The sequence below is a fragment of the Siphateles boraxobius genome, unplaced genomic scaffold (genome assembly GCF_051911475.1).
Source record: "Siphateles boraxobius isolate OS27281-9 unplaced genomic scaffold, OSU_SipBor_1 42, whole genome shotgun sequence".
NCBI classification, from domain to species: Eukaryota; Metazoa; Chordata; class Actinopteri; order Cypriniformes; family Leuciscidae; genus Siphateles; species Siphateles boraxobius.
The window spans coordinates 901,893-923,621 of NW_027509053.1; the positions used below are offsets into that span (position 1 = coordinate 901,893).

General features: G+C 43.3%; 3 non-coding genes across 3 annotated transcripts; 1 reads left to right on the forward strand and 2 right to left on the reverse strand.

The window, feature by feature from the left end:
* Positions 1-20,140: 20,140 nt before the first annotated feature.
* Positions 20,141-20,212, reverse strand: trnag-ucc (transfer RNA glycine (anticodon UCC)). Its single transcript has one exon. It is a non-coding gene; the product is annotated as a tRNA-Gly (tRNA).
* Positions 20,213-20,552: 340 nt separating this feature from the next.
* Positions 20,553-20,624, forward strand: trnad-guc (transfer RNA aspartic acid (anticodon GUC)). Its single transcript has one exon. It is a non-coding gene; the product is annotated as a tRNA-Asp (tRNA).
* A 226-nt stretch (positions 20,625-20,850) lies between these two features.
* trnar-ucu (transfer RNA arginine (anticodon UCU)) lies at positions 20,851-20,922 on the reverse strand. Its single transcript has one exon. It is a non-coding gene; the product is annotated as a tRNA-Arg (tRNA).
* Positions 20,923-21,729: the final 807 nt, after the last annotated feature.

The following is a 21,729-nucleotide window of genomic DNA, read 5'->3' on the forward strand; positions in this document are numbered from 1 at the left end:
ACGTCTGAACTTTTTGACCTCTGACACGCCCCTCAGGATATGTCATTACCTCGTACACCTTCGGCTCAGTTCGGCAACTTGATTGACACTTGGCTAGCTTCCTGACTCCTCCTCCTAGCGGTGCTAAGCGTAAACGTGCCATCGACATTTCCTTGTACTCTGATTGGTCAAATGTCGAAAATGATAAGGAAAAAGTGAAGAATGGTGCTCTCTGATTGGCTGCAAATGTTATAATGTCGAGAATGGGGCTCTCTAATTGGCTGCAAATGTTATAGCGCGTCGACGTGATTGGCTGTGGCGTTCAACATTGTTCAACATTATCCCCATTTTGACGGACTATCCTTCGGCAGCTGGCGTTCAAGTCCCAGTCTCCCCTGTAGGCGTGGGTTGGAGTCCCACTTCTGACAAACCTAACCTTTGGCTGCGGGCTGAAGCTAGAGTCTTTAACCCTCTGGCAAGTTTATCCAGAAATGCAGTAATGTTGACAAAGCACTGCAATTCAGTTCATGCTAGAATTAAGAGAGGAACATTTCACACCTTCAAAATATCCATTCACTCAACATCCCTCATTTGATGGCCAAACTCCTGTGCTGGCAAACTTTTTTAACCTTGCAATCCAGTCAGTATCTGACATGGCTTTATGGGATTTTTTTCCAGACATTTTTTTTGTTGGGGGGCTAACGGTTAAGTTATATCGAACAAAACTACTATCAATAAAAATGATTTCTTAAAAAAAAGCACACACGATATTTACAATTATAATATATATACAATTATATACAAATATAAAATGACATTGTCCAAAAATACCGTTAAAGTGACCGGAAAATATGTTTCGCAGTCCTCCGTTAAAATGATGCTACCTGACCTCCGTGACAGTGATGCTCGACGTCTGAACTTCTTGCCCTCTGACATGCCCCACCTGATATGTTATTACTTCGTACACCTTCGGCTCAGTTCGGCAACTTGATTGACACTTGGCTAGCTTCCTGACTCCTCCTCCTAGCAAGGCCGGCGCTATGGGCGGGCCTTAGGGGGCCGGGCCCGCCTAGAGAGCTCCTGTGCCACCCCTCCATCCAATTTGCATTTAATAAATTATTTTAATAATAATAATAATAATTTACGTGCAGTATTTATATATTTATTGATGTGTATTTAAGTGCAATGTTTGACTTATAGGCTAATCTTATAAAAAAAAACTCCCGGAAGTTTGACTGATTGTTTACAAAAAAGGGGTTTCCCGCTGAGCCGCTCTGACCGTGTCAGGGTTACATCATCCAGATCACCATCTCCGCCCACTCGTTCCCTTTCACCCAACCAGACTTTTCCCCGTTCATTATCCCCTGAGTACTAATCACCGTCACCTGTGTCCCATCAACCATATGGACTATAAAACACTCACCTTCACTGCAGTCACTTGTCTGGTCTCGTCATTCCATGGCTCACAGACTTCCCGATCACTTACCTTCTACTTACCGTCGCTTCACTCATCTTGGATCAACCCATCCGTACCAGCCATCGCCATGCCACCTGCAAGAGAGGGAAAGAAAGAGAGAGACTTAAAACCACAGCTAAGCTTCATTGAACTTTCTATGTTACTTCTTCTCACCTGTTATCTCCGACCGCATTCCTTCTGCAAAATAAACACTGATAACTTACCATCTTGTCTGATTCCTCTGTGATCCGTGACTGAAGACCAGTCCACAGAAAGGAGTAATTATGCAGAATCAGTCGGATTTAGAAGAGGATTCCTCAGCGGCTAATCCTTCGGTCGCCGCGGCACTCTTTCCACCACCTCCACTTCCGCAACCTCCCGCTGCTTCGTTCACTGCCTCTGCGAGTCCCATGGCCCGGCCAGCACCCTACTCTGGTGAGGCGGAGAACTGCAGTGGGTTTCTTCTCCAGGTATCCTTGTATATCTCCATGAATGAGCATCAGTTCCGTAGGGATACCGCCCGGGTGGCTTTCATTATCTCACTGTTATCTGGTCAAGCACTTCGATGGGCACAGTCATTGTGGGATTCAGATGCCCCGGTGGTCAAATCCTTCTCAAGTTTTAAACAGCACTTTAAAGAGGTTTTTGGGCAAACAATATCAGAACTGTCCATTCACGACCAACTCTATAACCTCCGTCAAGGAAATTCTTCAGTGAGTTCGTATACGCTTCAGTTCCGCACACTAGCCGCAGCTAGCGGCTGGAATGAAACCGCCCTGATCACCGCCTTTCGTCATGGTTTGAATTCCAACGTCCGCCAGCTGTTGGTGGTGTATGAGGACAGCATGGGGTTAGAGAATCTGATCCAGCAGACAATCCGTACAGCCCAGCGTCTCACCGCTTGTGATAGGTTTGTACCCACTGTAAGTTCTCCGCCTCCGGCGCCTTCAGTCACTCCTCCAGCACCAGTTCCAATGGAAGTAGACTCCACCCACCTTTCTACAGCTGAACGCCAGCGCAGATTTCAACATTCCCTCTGTCTATACTGTGCTTCCGACAAGCATCTCCTCAGTTCTTGCCCTGTACGACCTCCGCGACAGGCGGTAAGTGCCATTCAACTCTCCCCGAAGATTGAGCCTCTCACACGTACCAGAGTACATGTATTAACCTCCTGTGTTTGTCTCCCAGCGCAAGCCCTCATTGACTCCGGGTCTGCGGGGAACTTCATATCCACCCAGTTTCTCCAAAAGTTGAATATTCGGCGACGCCGTCTGTGCCGAGATCTTCCCGTCCAAACCATACAAGGCAAGCCATTAGGTCGTGGTCGAATTCGCCATTATACACCCACTCTAACTCTTCGTATCGGCTGTTTACACTCTGAGGAAATTTCTCTTATGGTGCTGGAGGAGTCCACCGCGGATATCATCCTGGGACGTCCCTGGTTAGTACAACATCAGCCGGTACTCCACTGGGGAACTGGAGAGGTACTCCGTTGGGGTGAAGATTGCCATAGATCCTGCCTCTGTTCCATCCAGAAGGTTCATTCTTCGTCCCGTTCCAAGTCACCCGCGGGGGAAACTAGAGTTCCTGTCTGTTCTACTTCGGTGGAAAGCCCTGAAGTCCAAGTTCAAGGCGAAATCCCAGTGGAGTACCAGGCGTTCCAGGACGTATTCAGTAAGGAACTGGCAACCAAACTACCTCCACACCGGCCATGGGACTGCGCCATCGACTTGCTACCCGGAGCCACCCTTCGCAAAGGTCGTATATATCCTCTGTCCATCCCGGAACAGAAGGCCATGGAGGAGTATGTGAAGGAAGCTTTACATCAGCAGTTTATTCGACCATCTACCTCCCCTGCCGCTTCGAGCTTCTTCTTTGTGGCCAAAAAGGACGGAGGCTTGCGGCCCTGTATCGATTACCGTCATCTTAACTCTCAGACTGTCAAATTCAGCTATCCCCTTCCTCTGGTACCTGCCGCCCTGGAACAGCTGCGTGGTGCACGCATTTTCTCCAAACTGGACCTTAGAAGTGCGTATAATCTGATCCGAATCCGGCATGGAGATGAGTGGAAAACTGCCTTTGTGACCCCCTCGGGCCACTACGAGTATCAGGTCATGCCTTTCGGACTGTCCAACGCTCCTGCCGTCTTCCAAGGTCATATGAATGAAGTCCTTCGAGAGTTCCTCAACCGTTTTGTAATCGTCTACATTGATGATATACTCATATACTCTTCTTCTATGTCTGAGCACCATCAACATGTCATCCAGGTCCTCGAGAAGCTGAGAGCACACAGGTTATATCTGAAGCTGGAGAAGTGCGAATTTCACACCTCTACCGTTCACTTCCTGGGTTATGCCATCAACCAACAGGGCATCCAAATGGACCAGAGGAAGGTGGAAACTATCCAGAACTGGCCACAAGCCTCCTCCGTAAAGGAACTGCAACGATTCCTGGGGTTCGCGAACTTCTATAGACGATTCATCCGGAACTACAGTCATATCAGTGCTCCCCTCACTTCTTCCCTCAAGGGACGGCCCAAGTCTCTGTCCCTATCTCCCTCCGCAGTACAGGCCTTCCAGCGTTTAAAGGAAACTTTCATCACTGCTCCCATCCTCATTCATCCAAACCCGGACCTTCCGTTTGTGGTAGAGGTAGATGCCTCATCTACTGGAGTAGGAGCAGTTCTCTCTCAGCGGCAGGGTGAGCCACCCAAACTCCTTCCATGCGCCTTCTTCTCCAAGAAATTAGCCCCGGCGGAGCGGAACTATGACGTCTGTAACCGAGAGCTGCTGGCCATCAAACTGGCCCTTGAGGAGTGGAGGCACTGGCTGGAGGGAGCTAACCATCAATTCACAGTAATCACTGATCATCGCAACTTGGAGTACTTAAGGGAGGCTAAAAGACTGAACCCTAGACAAGCCCGCTGGGCTCTATTCTTCACACGCTTCAACTTTGTGGTGTCATATCGTCCCGGGAGTAAGAATTGCAAGGCTGATGCACTTTCACGACTCCATCACACCTCTGTTGAAGATCTTCATCCCGAACCTATCCTCCCTCCAGCCGTAATCCTCAGTCCAATCGTCTGGGAGGTTGACCAACAGATCGCCCAGGAACTGACACGTCAACCCGCTCCGCCGGGAGGTCCAGAAGGGCGTATTTTCGTACCTCCACATCTACGTACTCCCCTTCTGGACTCCGCTCACTCCCTTCCGGGCTCTGGACATCCGGGTAGCAAGCGTACCCTCTCGCTCCTCAGTCAACGGTACTGGTGGCCGTCCATCTCCAGAGATGTCTCCAGGTTCATCCGCGGTTGTTCAGTCTGTGCCATCACCAACACCCCGAGGAGAGTCCCAGAAGGCAAGCTCGTGCCGTTACCTCTTCCCAGGCGACCATGGTCACACATTGGTGTCGATTTCATGACTGATCTACCCAATTCAGAAGGCTTTACCTGCGTATTCGTTGTTGTGGACAGGTTCTCTAAAGGTTGTAAGCTGATTCCCTTACCTGGTCTTCCCACTGCGTTACAAGCAGCTGAAGCTCTATTCCACAACGTCTTTAGGAACTTCGGCCTCCCAGAGGATATCGTCTCGGATCGGGGACCTCAGTTCATCTCAAGAGTATGGCAAGCCTTCTTCAAACTCCTCGGGGTCACCATCAGCCTTTCCTCTGGCTACCATCCGCAGACTACCGGCCAGACTGAGCGGAAGATTCAGGAGATTGGACGTTACCTGCGGACGTACTGCCATCAGTACCAGGACAGCTGGAACCGTTACCTCCCATGGGCTGAGTATGCCCAAAACTGGCAGAACTGGCAGAACACCACCGGGCTCACCCCCTTCCAGTGTATCCTTGGTTACCAGCCTCCACTCTTTCCTTGGTCGGGTGAGCCCTCGGAGGTTCCAGCTGTCGACTTCTGGTTCCATCAGAGCGAGGGGGTATGGGACTCAGCTCATGTGCATCTACAGCAGGCAGTACGGAGACACAAGGAACAAGCGGACCCTCACCGACTCGACACCCCTCAGTATCAGCCAGGTCAAAAGGTGTGGTTGTCGACTCGAGACATCCGTCTCCGTCTACCTTGCCATAAGCTGAGTCCTCGATTCATCGGACCATTCACCATCCAGAGGCAGTTGAACGAAGTGACCTACAGGCTCAATCTTCCCCCTCATTTCAGGATTGCTCCTTCATTCCATGTTTCCTTACTTAAACCCTTCACTGACCCTGTCACCCCTGTTCCCTCAGATAACCTTCCCACTGACGTACCTCCTCCCGTTCCCGTTGAAGAGGAGCCCATTTATCGAGTCCGCTCTATCATGGATTCTCGGCGGCGAGGTCCTCGGCTGGAGTACCTGGTGGACTGGGAGGACTACGGACCAGAGGAACGTTCCTGGGTCCTGCGAGATGACATCTTGGATCCAACGCTACTCACCCAGTTCCACAGTGATCATCCGGATCGTCCGGCTCCCAGGGGTCGTGGTCGACCTCGCCGCCGGCAGCGCCCGTCTCAGGCGTCAAGAGCCGCCTCGGGAGGGGGGGGTACTGTCAGGGTTACATCATCCAGATCACCATCTCCGCCCACTCGTTCCCTTTCACCCAACCAGACTTTTCCCCGTTCATTATCCCCTGAGTACTAATCACTGTCACCTGTGTCCCATCAACCATATGGACTATAAAACACTCACCTTCACTGCAGTCACTTGTCTGGTCTCGTGATTCCATGGCTCACAGACTTCCCGATCACTTACCTTCTACTTACCGTCGCTTCACTCATCTTGGATCAACCCATCCGTACCAGCCATCGCCACGCCACCTGCAAGAGAGGGAAAGAAAGAGAGAGACTTAAAACCACAGCTAAGCTTCATTGAACTTTCTATGTTACTTCTTCTCACCTGTTATCTCCGACCGCATTCCTTCTGCAAAATAAACACTGATAACTTACCATCTTGTCTGATTCCTCTGTGATCCGTGACAGACCGCAGCATCTCGGTAAAGTTATAGCGACGCGACGTGCTCGGTTTTGCCTATTCAGAAACGAATGGAAAGAGAAACTCATGAGATTCCAATCCCAAAAACGTCAACTTCAGCTGTATTTAGAACGTGAGTAGGACAGTTGGTTTTATTACTCTTCGTAAGTTGCACCAGACGTGGTGTAAATTATGCATTTGACACTGATATGCAATATGTGTGTGAGTGTGTCGTAGTTGATTATGCATGGTTGATTTAATACTTAACTTGAGATTTGTGACTATTTGGCTGTTATTATAGGAAGTTGGCTTATAGCATGCTGTGTTCACGGAACAATTCAGACAAGGTTCATTAGTTAACATTAGTTAATGACTAACATGAACTAACCATGAGCGATACATTTGTTACTGTATTTGTTAATGTTAGTTAATAAAAATACAGCTGTTCATTGTTTGTTCATGTTAGTTCACAGCCTATAGGCTATAAATGTAAAATGATATCTCATGATAGCCGAAATATGATTGGGCAATAGGCTAATTATAGTTAGGATATTGAAATCGGTGTGAAACTGTTGTAGCTAGTGTTGCCACCCGTCCCGGTTTTTCCGGGATTGTTCTTCTTTTTAACAACCTGTCCCGGGAAATTTATAAACTCTCCCTGATATACAAAAGGCTCATAAGAATTATGATATACAAAAGGCTCAAAAAAATTTCAAAAGGCTATGTGAATATGTCCCGGTTTTCGAAAGGCAACGAAGAATATGTCCCGGTTTTCGAAAGTCTACGTGAATATACGTTCAAACAGCGCGCACGGCAGAGAGGTAGAGAGCGCGAGACCTTGCGTGCATGAAGCGCATGTAAGCACCCCCCCCCACAATTTATTTGTTTGTCATAATTAGCCCCCCCCCAAGAATATTAAATGCCCGTCCATTGATTTGTTTCTGCCGCCAGCTCTGCCTCCTAGCGGTGTTAAGCGTAAACGTGCCATCAACATTTCCTTGTACTCTGATTGGTCAAATGTCGAAAATGTTAAGGAAAAAGTCAAGAATGGCCCCCTCTGATTGGCTGAAAATGTTATAATGTCAAGAATGGCGCTCTCTAATTGGCTGCAAATGTTATAGCGCGTCGACATGATTGGCTGTGGCGTTCAACATTATCCCCCTTTTGACGGACTATCCTTCGGCAGCTGGCGTTCAGGTCGCAGTCTCCATTGGAGGCGTGGGTTTGAATCCCACTTCTGACAAACCTAACCTTTGGCTGCTCAAGCTAGAGTCTTTAACCCTCTGGCAAGTTTATCCAGAAATGCAGTAATGTTGACAAAGCACTGCAATTCAGTTCATGCTAGAATTAACCAAACATTAAAGTAACAAAAACCACCCACAGTTTCCTCCCAGTTTCGAACTGGGGACCTTCTGCGTGTGAAGGGAACGTGATAACCATTACACTATGGAAACACATCTTCAGGATTCAGACATAAATCATTAGGTGCACGCTTTTTAAAAAGCGTATAAAGGAAATGAGCGCTACACCCACCTAGCGTGGCAAACAGTTTAAATCTTCTGTCAGAAGACAACTGCTGTTTCTGCTCAGTTTCGAACCAAGGACCTTACGCACGTTAGGCGAACGTGATGACCACTACACTGAAGAAATCTGTTGATCAGGTCATTAGGCATGGCAGTCTGCCTACAGCTCCTTGGTACGATGGCCTTCACCTGTCTCAAAAGTAAGGGTTTTGTAGCGAATTGCAGCATTTATGTCTAAAGTTCCTCCACTTGGGAGATCCAGTCCTTTACTGCTGCCAAAAGACCGGTACAAAAGTTTTGCTCCAGCAAACAAGTTACAGGAGGAGCTGGCCAGGGTCCCCAGACAACTGTTTTAATGACAGCTTGAGCAAAATGCAACGTGTTGGCCAGGAATCGAACCCGGGTCAAATGCTTAGAAGGCAGATATTCTCACCACTATACCACCAACGCAAGACCATTGGGTGTAGGCTTAAAAAAATTGCATGAACTTATTGACCTGACCTACCAGGCACCATATTAAAAAAGAGGTCTCTAATATAATAATGTAACACGTTTTATACAGACACTTCATATTTAAATGGTATTAGATTATTTTTTGGATTCTCTGGCTTCTGTGAAGCGTTGAGGTAAAATGATGCATGACGTCGTTCCTGGAAATCGCGCTGTCGGGGACTACTACCTGTCTCTGCAACTCCTCTTTAGTATAGTGGAAAGTATCTCCGCCTGTCACGCTATAGTCTGGGGTTCGATTCCCTGATGGAGAGATCCAGTTCTTTACTGCTGCCAAAAGACATTAACAAAAGTTTTGCTCCATCAAACAAGTTACAGGAGAAGTTGGCAAAGGGCCCGGACGACTGTTCTAAAGACAGCTTGAGAAAAATGCAATTCGTTGGGCGGGAATCGAACCCATACAGCAAGAATGGACAGACCCAGGAATTGAACCCATACAGGAAGAATTCTCATAATCAAGGTATTTAATTTAAAAATGTGAGACTTTTTATACAGACACTTCATATTTAAATGGTATTAGATTATTTTTTTTGGATTCACTGGCTTCTGTGAAGCGTTGAGCTAATATGACGCTGTTCCTGGAAATGGGAAGGCTGTTTGTAGCGAGCTGTAGTCGCGCTGATCGGGGGTGACAACCTGTCTCTGCAACTCCTTGTTAGTATATTGGAAAGTATCTCCGCCTGTCAAGTGTAAGACCGGGGTTCGATTCCCCGACGGGGAGATCCAGTCCTTTACTGCTGCCAAAAGACCAGTACAAAAGTTTTGCTGCAGCAAACGAGTTACAGGAGGAGCTGGCCAGGGTCCCCAGACAACTGTTTTAACGACAGCTTGAGCAAAATGCAATGCGTTGGCAGGTAATCGAACCCAGGTCAACTGCTTGGAAGGCAGCTATGCTCACCACTATACCGCAAGACTGTTGGATGTAGGCTGGAAGCCCTGTTGTGCGGTCAGCAAAGAAATTTTGCAATACATTAGCAGCTGGCAGGTGCAGATGAACTGAAACTCTCTTTGTTTGGACCTGGCACTTAAAAAAAATTGCATGAACTTATTGACTTGACCTACCAGGCTCCATATTAAAAAACAAATTTTTAATAATGTAACACGTTTTATACAGACACTTCATATTTGACACATGACGCCGTTCCTGGAAGTCGCGCTGATCAGGTACATCTACCGGTCTCTACAACTCCTCGTTAGTATAGTCGAGGTATAGTATAGTAGTATAGTATAGTATTTTTAGAAGATGGCTCCTTCCCATAATCTGCCCTGCAAGCAGTGTGACAGTCTGTAAATTCCACAAACAACAGTATAGAGGTCATTCGGCATGGCAGTCTGCCTACAGCTCTTTGGTACGATGGCCTTCATCTGTCTCAAAAGTAAGGGTTTTGTAGCGAATTGCAGCATTTATATTTAAAATGCCTCCACTTGAGCACCTTTCGCGTGTAAAGCAAATGTGATAACCACTACACTACGGAAACTTGATTTGTATGTCAGTCCCACCTCTTCTAGGGTACGCTTGTTCAAAAGCAAATTAAACTATAGACTGCCCAGTGTTTTTAACATGGCAAAAGCTGCTAATTTTGTTGGCAGACCAAACATTTTTTTATTATTGTACAGGAAACCTCAATGGTCATTTGTTTTATTTTTGTCCTTTTCTAAAGAGATTGAACCACAAACATCCCTGCAAGTGTACTGACCTGCTCAACAGAAAATCGCATATGAAATTTTTACAAAAACCACCCACAGTTTCCGCCCAGTTTCGAACCTTCGCGTGTGAGGCGAACAGTCTGCCTACAGCTCCTTGGTACGATGGCCTTCAACTGTCTCAAAAGTAAGGATTTGTAACGAATTGCAGCATTTATATTTAAAATGCCTCCACTTGTTTCCGGCCAGTTTTGAACTGAGGACCTTTCGCGGCGGGAGTCGAAAATGGTTAAGCTTAACTTCCCTTAACTTTTCCCATTCATTCTCTATGGTAGTGCTTAACACTACGGATGCAATATACCTTTGGCCACACGTAGACTTCCTGGCGCTGTTCCGCTTTTCCGTGGCGGGGAGTTTAAATAGCATAGTGTCATCTGTCAGTCATTCGCAGTGGAGGAGGGGAGACCCGTTTTACGAACGGAGAGATATTTGTTTACCGACTTGTCAGCAAACTTGTTTTGTTTTGTTGCTGTCTAAACTACCTGCAGACAGATTTTCCCTCAGGTGACCGCATATACATTATTATTCAAATATTTTATAATTTAAATTGCATGTATATTGTCATGTAATCGTATTGTTATCGTGTTGAATGGATTGTGACGATAAGAAACAGTAAACTCCTCGTTGTGAATACAGCTGTTATTTTATAAGAGTATCTTTGTTTGTAAAGGTGAATGTTTCATCATAATCTCTCACTATGCTTAAAATATATGTTAACAGTGCAGTAAGATGTAATGTGCAGTAGTATGGAGGACCAAACTTGCAATTAAAAATGAATGAATAAATAAATGAATAAATAGATAGATAAATAAATGTGATAATAGGAAAATAAATAAAGGAATAAACGACTTGATAAAATAAATATGATTCATTTTAATCAAATGTATTTTTGTATATTTTTCCCCTAATTTATAATTTTTTGCTTTTATATTTTAATGTATTTGTATTATTTTTAATTGTATTTATTTATTATTTTATTTATTTGTTTGTTCCATTTATTCTTATATTTATTTATGCATTCATTTATTTGTATATTTATTTATTCATATATGTATTTATTTCCAGATTTATTTATTTTAATCTTTATTTATTTTTATTTTTATTTCTTTATTTTTATATCTATTCTTAAATTTTTTTGATGTGCATGATAATTAGGTTGGTTGGTCTTGCTTACCAAATATAAATATTAATTAACAAATAAATAAAAGCAGAAAATAAATTAAGGGAAATAATACAAAAATTAGTTTGATAAAGAATAAATCATATTTATTTTATCAAGTCGTTTATTCCTTTATTTATTTTCCTATTATCAAATTTATCTTTTTATTTGTTTACATGTTTATTTATTAATTTAATTTCTGCGGGTTTGGTCCTCCTATAATGTAATTAATATCAGACACACACATATATTACATTTAAATTACAAACAAATATATATATGTGTACAATTTAATGGTACAATTTAACATTTTTAATTAGTTAACTTGTTAACTTTTTATATATACATATATACATTTTTAAAGCAATTTAAATAATGAATATTAAATAATGCAAATTTAATAAACAGTACGTGCTCTAAGGCTGCATTTATTCAGAAACATTATATAAAGAAACATTAATATTATGGAATATTATAGCATTGTAAAATAACTTTTTTATATATATCACTGATGCTTTAGTATTAACTGTTTAATTTCATTTTGTTACTGTAAGTATTTAAATGCTTATGCTGAGACACTAATGAATACATTCTGATTTCAGAACAGCATCATGAAGAAAACAGTGTTCTTCCCAGGGAAAGTCAAAGTGTCTTTCAGGAAAGGCCCATCAGGCCATTTACGCCGGGACCCATCAAAAGAGGCAAAAAGAATTAAAGACAACCCCTTACTGCAGGACAAGTCAACACCTCAAAGAGAAGATCTGGTCAAGTTGAACGCCCGTTCTGTTGTGTTACATAGAGGAGGGGATGTCTCTGACAAGCAAGAGGTGTTGGGAGAATGCATTCTTCAGTTCGGCAAGTACAAGGGCAAGTCTTTCAAGTGGTTATTAGAGAATGATGGCAGCTATGCTTTGTACCTGTCCGATAAGGTTGAGGAAGAAGAACAGGCTGGGCAGTTCAACCCAGAGGGTCCATGCAAGGATAGCCTCATTTCCTTTCTTGAGTATTCAAGAAGCTTCAAGGAAATTGAAGATCTTAAACAGTATCTGTCTCAAAGGCCAGACGCAGTGCCTTTTTTGACAGAGGATGACAATACTGTTGGATTTGGATCCAGAGCACAAGACACTTGGAGGAAGATTTGGGATACCAGGGCAGACGGATATGCTTTCTTTATAATGAGGCAGAAGTGTGTGCCAGGCAGCAAAATGTACAATTTGCAGCAGTATCTTTTAAAACAGCAGCAAAAACAGATGACCAAAAACACTCCTCCGATGCCCTCACCATCAGCTTCCGCTGCAAGACCACCTGTTCCTTCCATTACTGACTCTGATCAGCCTGGTGAGTTAATAAAATTCATGCAAGTTTGCTTATATTGATTCTTAAAGCCTGCCTAGCTACTGATGCATTTGTCATATTTTATAGTAATGGAGGAGGATGAAGAACTGGAGAGGATGATGCTGAGTATTTCTCCAACAAAATATCTCACACAGCTGAGTAAGTAAATCAAGTATCGTGTCATGTGTGTTATATATACCCATGTCAAATTCTTATAAAATTGGTATAAAATTGTACATACTGGAGAGAAACCATTCAAATTATAATGCTTAATTTTTAGGATCATCTGCAGCCACAGGATCCACAGTCTTATCTACAACAGGTTACTTTACACATCAGTTTTGGAGGCTTATTCGGTTACATACAGACTTATCTTACATTTCTGTTTTTTAATTATCTTATTTGTTGTTTTGGCACTGTTCTTGCCTGTTCTAAAACACATGTTCTTTTGTTCTAACTACTGTTAAGGTTTGAATATACCAGTGGTGAGGGTGAGTGCACTTCATGAATTGTATGCATGCTATTTAAACTGTTTTTATTTGTTGTGAAAAAGTGGACTGTTTACTTACAGACATTTGAACATTATCAGAATGTGCATTACTAGAATAAATAACAAAATACATAGAATAAAATAATAAATAATGATTAGTCATTTAATGTAGTCAAGACAATCAAATACATATCATGTACATTCAGTGTTTTAATATGTTTTTAATTTCCTCCCTGTGCTTTTCCTTGCAGCTCTGCCGCAGCCTCCATCAACATCAGCTCCTGTGTGTAGGCCTTCTTCACAGGGTGAAGGCTTTATACCAACTCAAGCAGCACAATCAGCACCTACACCTGCACCAATGCCGTCTGCACTGACTGAAACCCCTGTTCCCAGCTACTTGAACAAAAAAAGTAAAGACAGTTAAACACACGAGCATTAAATGTGTTATACACGCATATATATATATATATATATATATATATATATATATATATATATATATATATATATGCATTTATTTCCTTTGCTTTGTGTTCCGTGCAGTTCTGCCACAGCCTTCACCACCATCACATGCAGTCTCTAGTTCTCCCAATCCACCAGCTCCTGTGTGTAGACCTTCTTCACAGACTGATGGCTCTGTACCACCTCCTGCAGCACAATCAGCACCTACAGCTCCTTCATCAATGACGTCTGCACAGACGGAAGCACCTGTTACTAGCTACTTGCAAGATATTAGCCACTGGAACTGCTCTCTTCATCAAAGAATTTGGATGAAAACAGAGATGGAGTCCATGGGGCTCTGGCCAGGATCACACCCAGTAAGACACCTAATGAATATGGTCTCCTTGTGGCGCTATCCACCTCAGCCTGAGCTTATAGAGACAAACATGGGCCTTCCGTCACCAAAGTACTTCCAGCTCCATCCCTTTTTCATTTGGAAACCTGAGCACAGTATAAATGAAAGGCTTAGAAACAACTACATCCTGCCCTGACTCTACAGCTGTCCAAATCCTCATGTTGTGTCCTCAGGTGTTGGAAGACCCCGAGTGATCCTTGGCACTAGTGGGCAATATTACATCCTTGCTTCACGTCTGTGCTGTAAGGCATGTAAAAAATACTGGTTCGCTGATAAACCTCAGTGGGTGGACATGCTACCACAGCAATTCAGAAACATCTTGCCAACCTTCCTCACTCATAAGAAGGCAATCTGTAAAACTGTGATGGATGAACTGAGGCGCTCTGGAAAATCCCCTAATGACAAGGCCAACCAGCTGTCTGAGTTGCTTCACCTTAAGTTTGAAAGAGCCCACCTTGCATACCTTCTCATTGTGCAGAACGTCAGGGATGCTGAAGCAGGGCTGTATGGCCAGAAAACCATCACAGGAGCATTGAGGAAGGATGACACACCTGCTTCGTTTGGGGGTTACGAAGATACTGATGGGTGGCATGGGGTGTCTGTGTCTGCACATTATCTGGTGGAGTGCCTGCTTCAGGAATATCACCGGCAAGAGGCAGCTCTCCCTCAGCTCCTTCAAGGAACTTTTGGACAGGTGTTCAGATCAGATCACACACGCAAAGTTGCTAGAAAAGTGACCCTCTCATCTGGCACAATGTCATCCTACGCTGTGATGAACGAGAACTGGATGATCCTGTCCTGGGTGATGCTGCAGTCTGAGAGTGAGCAATCCTTGAGGTCAATGTACTGTGGGATGGCCAATCGCTACAGTGCTGCTAGCATACCCAAGGCCAAGTACCAGTGGGTGGACAGGTAAGAATAATCACATCTCATCACACATCACATCAAGATGTGTAAGCAAAGGTAATGAATACATTAAAATTAAAATGTATTTCCCTTTTATGTACTTAGGGACTGCTGTGCTGCTTTCAGAGTGATGGACCCAGGACCGTATGAGCACCAGCAGTGGGAAGCTTGGAGGACCACTGAAGCTACTACTGTGGCAGAGGTTACATCAGAAAACCTCAAGAATGTAAATGCCGCTTGCCAGAAGTACAATGAGGACATGGTGGTTAAACTAGACTTGTTTCACTGTATGCGGCGATTCACCAGGGAATGTGTTTCGGAGCGCCATCCTCTGTATAGCTCGTTCTGCCAGTTCCTCTCTTCTGCCGTAGTAGATCAGAGGGACCTGGAGAAACTGAGGAACGCATACAAGTTCTGTGGAATTGAGCCTGCTAATCCCACAAAGCAGCACATCAGAGCGCACTGCAGGACAAAAGTGCCACATCCTAGAGAGCTGGTCCAAAGAGTGGAAGAAGTACTTCACCATTTCCATCTTGCAAAGGATCCCAACAACATCTTCCTTTTTAAACCCTCGATGCTAAAATTGTGGTACAACTGAATCATGTCAAGGGTGAAGGAGCTGCTGTGCCCATCTGGATCCCTGTCAGAGGCACTTCACAGCAAGAGGGGTTTCATTTCCAACAGGCTCAGTGAGTAACGGGTAATCGCGTCTCTCCTGAGCTGTTCCAGGCGCAGGGTATGACTGGTGTCGCGCGCTGGAATTATCAGCCGCTGGTGGACCTGAAGCAGCCTGAGCTTGTCTTACCTGGAGTGTTTGACCCTGTTTTGATGATGGAGTTAAACAGGGCATCTATAAGAGTGACTGGGTAACCCAAATATCCAGCCTTCCACATCTCCAGCTGGGACACAAGAGAGAGGTTTGGCCTACAATATGTGGAGCCAGGCTGTCGACCTGTGCCTCTTGACTTTGACAAACACAAAAGCAGGAAGACAGACCTAGGGATGCAAGAAGAGTCTTCATCTGGCACTGATTTCTCCTTTCCATCTCAGGTAAGCCTTTAAAGTTCTTTGATAACAAACATTTTATTGAAAAACAAATACTTAATAATTCTCGCTCGCATATTACACTAATTTTGCTGAATTTCAGAAATGCTTAGAGGATTCCTCTTCTGCTGAGACCCCTCTTGCTCCTGAACCAGAGGCCACCCAACAGACTCTCATTTTCAATGTTTTTCTACTCCGAGTGCTGTGACAGTGAAGGAAAAAACATCTGAGGAGTTTCTTTTAGATGCAGGTAATTATATTATTCATACAGGCACCAATGTGTGTAATCTGTTTGCCTAATCTATGCACACAAAACAAATACTTTGTTTAATAATTTTGTGAATCTCTTTTAGAACTGCCAAGCACACCACCACTGCCTTTAGCTGCTTCTCCCTGTGCTGCTCGGACTGGACCCATTAAGACAGGCGGTCGAGTCTTTGTGTTGGACCATAACAGATGGACAGATCCAATGAGAAATGCCATTGATGGTTTGCTGGCCAAGCACCACGGGAGCAAGGACCTCTTGACAAAGGTGGATGGTGAATATGCTGCTATGGTACAGAGTGCCTGCACTGACCCAAACAGCCTTTTGCACTCAACCACAAAGCAGTACATGAGCAGGTACATAAAAAACCTTGCTAAAAAAAAGAACACTAATGCTTCACATGCCCAGAAAAGCTCCTGGAGACACAGCAGTTATGGCAGCTTCTTCACTCAGGCAGTGAAACCATCAGTGTCCCAGTGACAGTACTGCCACCTGCCCCAGTCAATCCTCCCGCAAAGAGTGTTCCTGAGACTGTCTTTCTGGACCAGGCAGCGCTTGAGAAGATGGTGAAGGACATCATAGAGAAGAAGCAGGCAGTTCAGCAGCAACAACAACAGCATATGCTGCAAAAAAAGCACACTAGATCCTGTTTAGCCTGTGGTCAGCCTAATTCTCGATACATGGGTGATGGCACCTCAATACATTTCTTTTATCAAGGTGGTGATGTTAAATACTTCTACTGCTCCAAGAAAGTTTTTGACACATATTCCGCAGAGGGCCTGACCAACCCCAGAATGCCCTTTGAAGACTTTGCAGAGACTCCTTTTTTTCAGCGAGAACTGGAGTCCTCGAAGCAGAGAGGGGCAGTAAATAGGAGGGTGATTGAGGAGAGAAGCAAGAGAAAGTCAGTAATGGAGCATCCTACTGGTCGTCTGTGCAGATTCTGCCACCTGCCACTGAAACAAGGACCCAACAGTCCTCATATTCACACTGGTTTCCCTGGAGTGGCAGGCAAATACATTTACTTTCCTGCTAAAGTGTTTTCCCTTTATCAGGCTCAGGGAATGAAATTTCATGGAAAGACTTTCAGCAGTCTCCATTCTATGAGGCTGAGAAGCAGAGGTGGATTGAGGAAAAGAAAAAATGACTTCACTGACAAATGACATGCCCAGACCTCAAATACTGTTTATAGCTCAAAGACATTCCTTGCACAATCTTATGCATATATGTATATACATATTATTGCACTTTTAATGTATATATATATATAATTTTTTTAAATATTTAATTTATTTCCATTTGTTCATTAAAATACCAAAAGTATTGTATTTTATTGTATTGGATTGTGTTTTAGTGTTTTTTTAAGTTCATTTATTGACTTGCATTATTTTATCTTGCTCAGATTTGAAAAACACTAAATGTTAAGCACTGGTACTATTATACTCTGTACATAATTGTTTAATTTAAAATACTTTTTTTCTTGTTTTTACCTGTTCTCCTCAACTTTAGATATTATTATTGCTGTTGTTTAATCTATAATCTATCATTTTAAATTGTTACATTTATTTCCATTGTTCATTAAAATCAAACAATTGTGTCCTTGTTTGCATTGTACTTTAGTGTTTTTAAAGTAAATTTTATTGACTTGCATTATTTTATCTTGCTCAGATGTGTAAACACTAAATGTTAATAACTGTTGTCATTAAACACTACATAATTATTTGATTTAAAAAATCTTGTTTTTTTCCTATGTTCTCCACAGCTTTATATTTTATTATTTTTATTATTAATGTTATTGTTGTTTAATCTATAAGTATTTAATACATTACCTTTTTTAGTTTTACATAATAATATGTATATTTTTGTACTATAAATAAAACGAGAAACTTACTATTTGGTGTTTACTGGTTATATTTCATATATATATTGGATTTCTGTACATAGTTAAACAAATATAATGTAAATATCTCAATGTAAAATGTAAAGGTCTAAAACATTATCAAAATGTTCTTTACAATTATTCACATTCAAATATTTTCTATATTAAAGAAAACTAAACCCTATTATAATGTAAATGTTTATTAAGGTAGTTGCACATTTTGTACATTCTACACAATAACAAATCTTACACGTTTTATTCTATTTTTGTGCACAAAGTTAGTTTATTATATGTAAATCGTACTTAACATGAGTTTCTAATCATTTTTTAATCTAGATACACTTTATGGTAGTTGTGGTCGAGACGAGACTCGAACCTGTAATTTCGTGTATTTTTTCAGGCCCGCCTCCCTGGAATTTCCTGCGTTCTTATTGGCTAGCAACGCTCTACACCTACATGCGACTGGCCCTCCCTGGGATTTCCTGCGTTCTTATTGGCTAGCAATGCTCTACACCTACATGCGACTGGCCCCCGCGTGGAAGGCAGCTATGCTCACCACTATTGAAGACTGTTGGATGTAGACTGGAAGCCCTGTTCTGCGGTCAGCAAGAATTTTCGCAATACATTAGCAGCTGGCAGGTGCAGATGGACTGAAACTCTCTTTGTTTGGACCTGGCACTTAAAAAAATTGCATGAACTTATTGACCTGACCTACCAGGCACCATATTAAAAAACAAGGTCTCTAATTTAATAATGTAACACGTTTTATACAGACACTTCTTATTTAAACGGTATTAGATTTATTTTTGCATTCACTGGCTTCTGTGAAGCGTTGAGCTAAAATGACGCATGACGCCGTTCCTGGAAGCCGCGCTGATCGGATACAACAACCTGTCTCTGCAACTCCTTGTGGAAAGTGGAAAGTATCTCCGCCTGTCACGCGGAGACTGGGGTTCGATTCCCCGACGGGGAGATTCAGTCCTTTACTGCTGCCAAAAGACCTTAACAAATGTTTTGCTCCAGCAAACAAGTTACAGGGAAGTTGGCAAGGGGCCCGGACGACTGTTTTAAAGACAGCTTGAGAAAAATGCAATGCGTTGGCCGGGAATCGAACCCATACAGCAAGAATGGACAGACCCAGGAATCGAACCCATAGCAAGAACGCTCGTAATCAAGGTCTTTAATTTACAAATGTGATGCGTTGGCCGGGAATCGAACCCGGTCACCTGCTTGGAAGGCAGCTATGCTCACCACAATACCACCAACGCAGGCCTTTGAACGTAGACTGGAAGCCCAGTTGTGCTGTCAGCAAGAATTTTCGCAATACATTATCAGCTGGCAGGTGCAGATGAACTGAAACTCTCTTTGTTTGGACCTGGCACTTAAAAAAATTGCATGAACTTATTGACCTGACCTACCAGGCACTGTAGTGATCTTTTTCTTTGTAGAAAAGTTAGAAGCTCAGACCAGGAGACAGTGGAAGTTTTCCAAGCAGAAGTTCTTTATTGCTTGTCGGTAGCTGCAGTCATTCCAACATCGTCTAACTAAGGGAACTTTACATTGTAGTTTATATACATTTCAAGGGGGAGGGATTACATTGTGAGGAACAAAGCATTAAATGAGCTGAAACATGAGAACAGAACGGTGCAGGACTTCTCGCACTGAGATAAGAACTCCAAGACAAATGGTCTCAGTAAAAAAATGGCAGGATTTCAAACTTGCTCAGCATGCCTCTTCACCCGGTAAAACAATGAGAACAGGAAAAGCCTAGCCTTCTCGTTCTGAGATGGGACAGTCAGGAATATCCTGCTGGGAACCCCTACCATTTGCAGAGATTTCCTGGTCTCATCATTTATAAACTTTCTCAATATAAAATACTATTGTATTGGAAATCTAAATTAAACATTTAAATAAAATTTGTAATCCTACAGCACCATATTTAAAAACAAGGTCTCTAATTTAATAATGTAACACGTTTTATACAGACACTTCATATTTAAACAGACAGACCCAGGAATCTAACCCATAGCAAGAATGCTCGTAGTCAAGGTCTTTAATTTACAAATGTGATGCGTTGGCCAGGAATCGAACCCAGGTCAACTGCTTGGAAGGCAGCTATGCTCACCACTATACCACCAACGCAAGACTGTTGGATGTAGACTGGAAGCCCTGTTCTGCGGTCAGCAATAATTTTCGCAATACTTTAGCAGCTGGCAGGTGCAGATGAACTGAAACTCTCTTTGTTTGGACCTGGCACTTAAAAAAATTGCATGAACTTATTGACCTGACCTACCAGGCACCATATTAAAAAACAAGGTCTCTAATTTAATAATGTAACACGTTTTATACAGACACTTCATATTTAAACGGTATTAGATTATTTTTTGGATTCACTGGCTTCTGTGAAGCGTTGAGCTAAAATGACGCATGACGCCGTTCCTGGAAGCCGCCCTGATCGGATACAACTACCTGTCTCTGCAACTCCTCGTTAGTATAGTGGAAAGAATCTCCGCCTGTCACGCGGAAGACCGGGGTTCGATTCCCCGACGGGGAGATCCAGTCCTTTACTGCTGCCAAAAGACCTTAACAAATGTTTTGCTCCAGCAAACAAGTTACAGGAGAAGTTGGCAAGGGGCCACCAACGACTGTTTTAAAGACAGCTGGAGAAAAATGCAATGCGTTGGCCGGGAATCGAACGCATACAGCAAGAATGGACAGACCCAGGAATCGAACCCATAGCAAGAGTGCTCGTAATCAAGGTCTTTAATTTACAAATGTGATGCGTTGGCTGGGAATCGAACCCGGCTCAACTGCTTAGAAGGCAGCTATGCTCACCACTATACCACCAACACAAGACTGTTGGATGTAGACTGGAAGCCCTCTTCTGCGGTCAGCAAGAATGTTCGCAATATATTAGCAGCTGGCAGGTGCAGATGAATTGAAACTCTCTTTGTTTGAACCTTGCACTTAAAAAAATTGCATGAACTTATTGACCTGACCTACCAGGCACCATATTAAAAAAAAGGGTCTCTAATTTAATAATGTAACACGTTTTTACAGACACTTCATATTTAAACGGTATTAGATTCTTTTTTGGATTCACTGGCTTCTGTGAAGCGTTGAGCTAAAATGACGCATGACGCCGTTCCTGGAAGCCGCGCTGATCGGATACAACTACCTGTCTCTGCAAGTCCTCGTTAGTATAGTGGAAAGTATCTCCGCCTGTCACGCGATAGACCGGGGTTCGATTCCCCGACGGGGAGATCCAGTCCTTTACTGCTGCCAAAAGACCTTAACAAATGTTTTGCTCCAGCAAACAAGTTACGGGAGAAGTTGGCAAGGGGCCACCGACGACTGTTTTAAAGACAGCTTGAGAAAAATGCAATGCGTTGGCCGGGAATCGAACGCATACAGCAAGAATGGACAGACCCAGGAATCGAACCCATAGCAAGAATGCTCGTAATCAAAGTCTTTAATTTACAAATGTGATGCGTTGGCCGGGAATCGAACCCGGCTCAAATGCTTGGAAGGCAGCTATGCTCACCACTATACCACCAACACAAGTCTGTTGGATGTAGACTGGAAGCCCTCTTCTGCGGTCAGCAAGAATGTTCGTAATATATTAGCAGCTGGCAGGTGCAGATGAATTGAAACTCTCT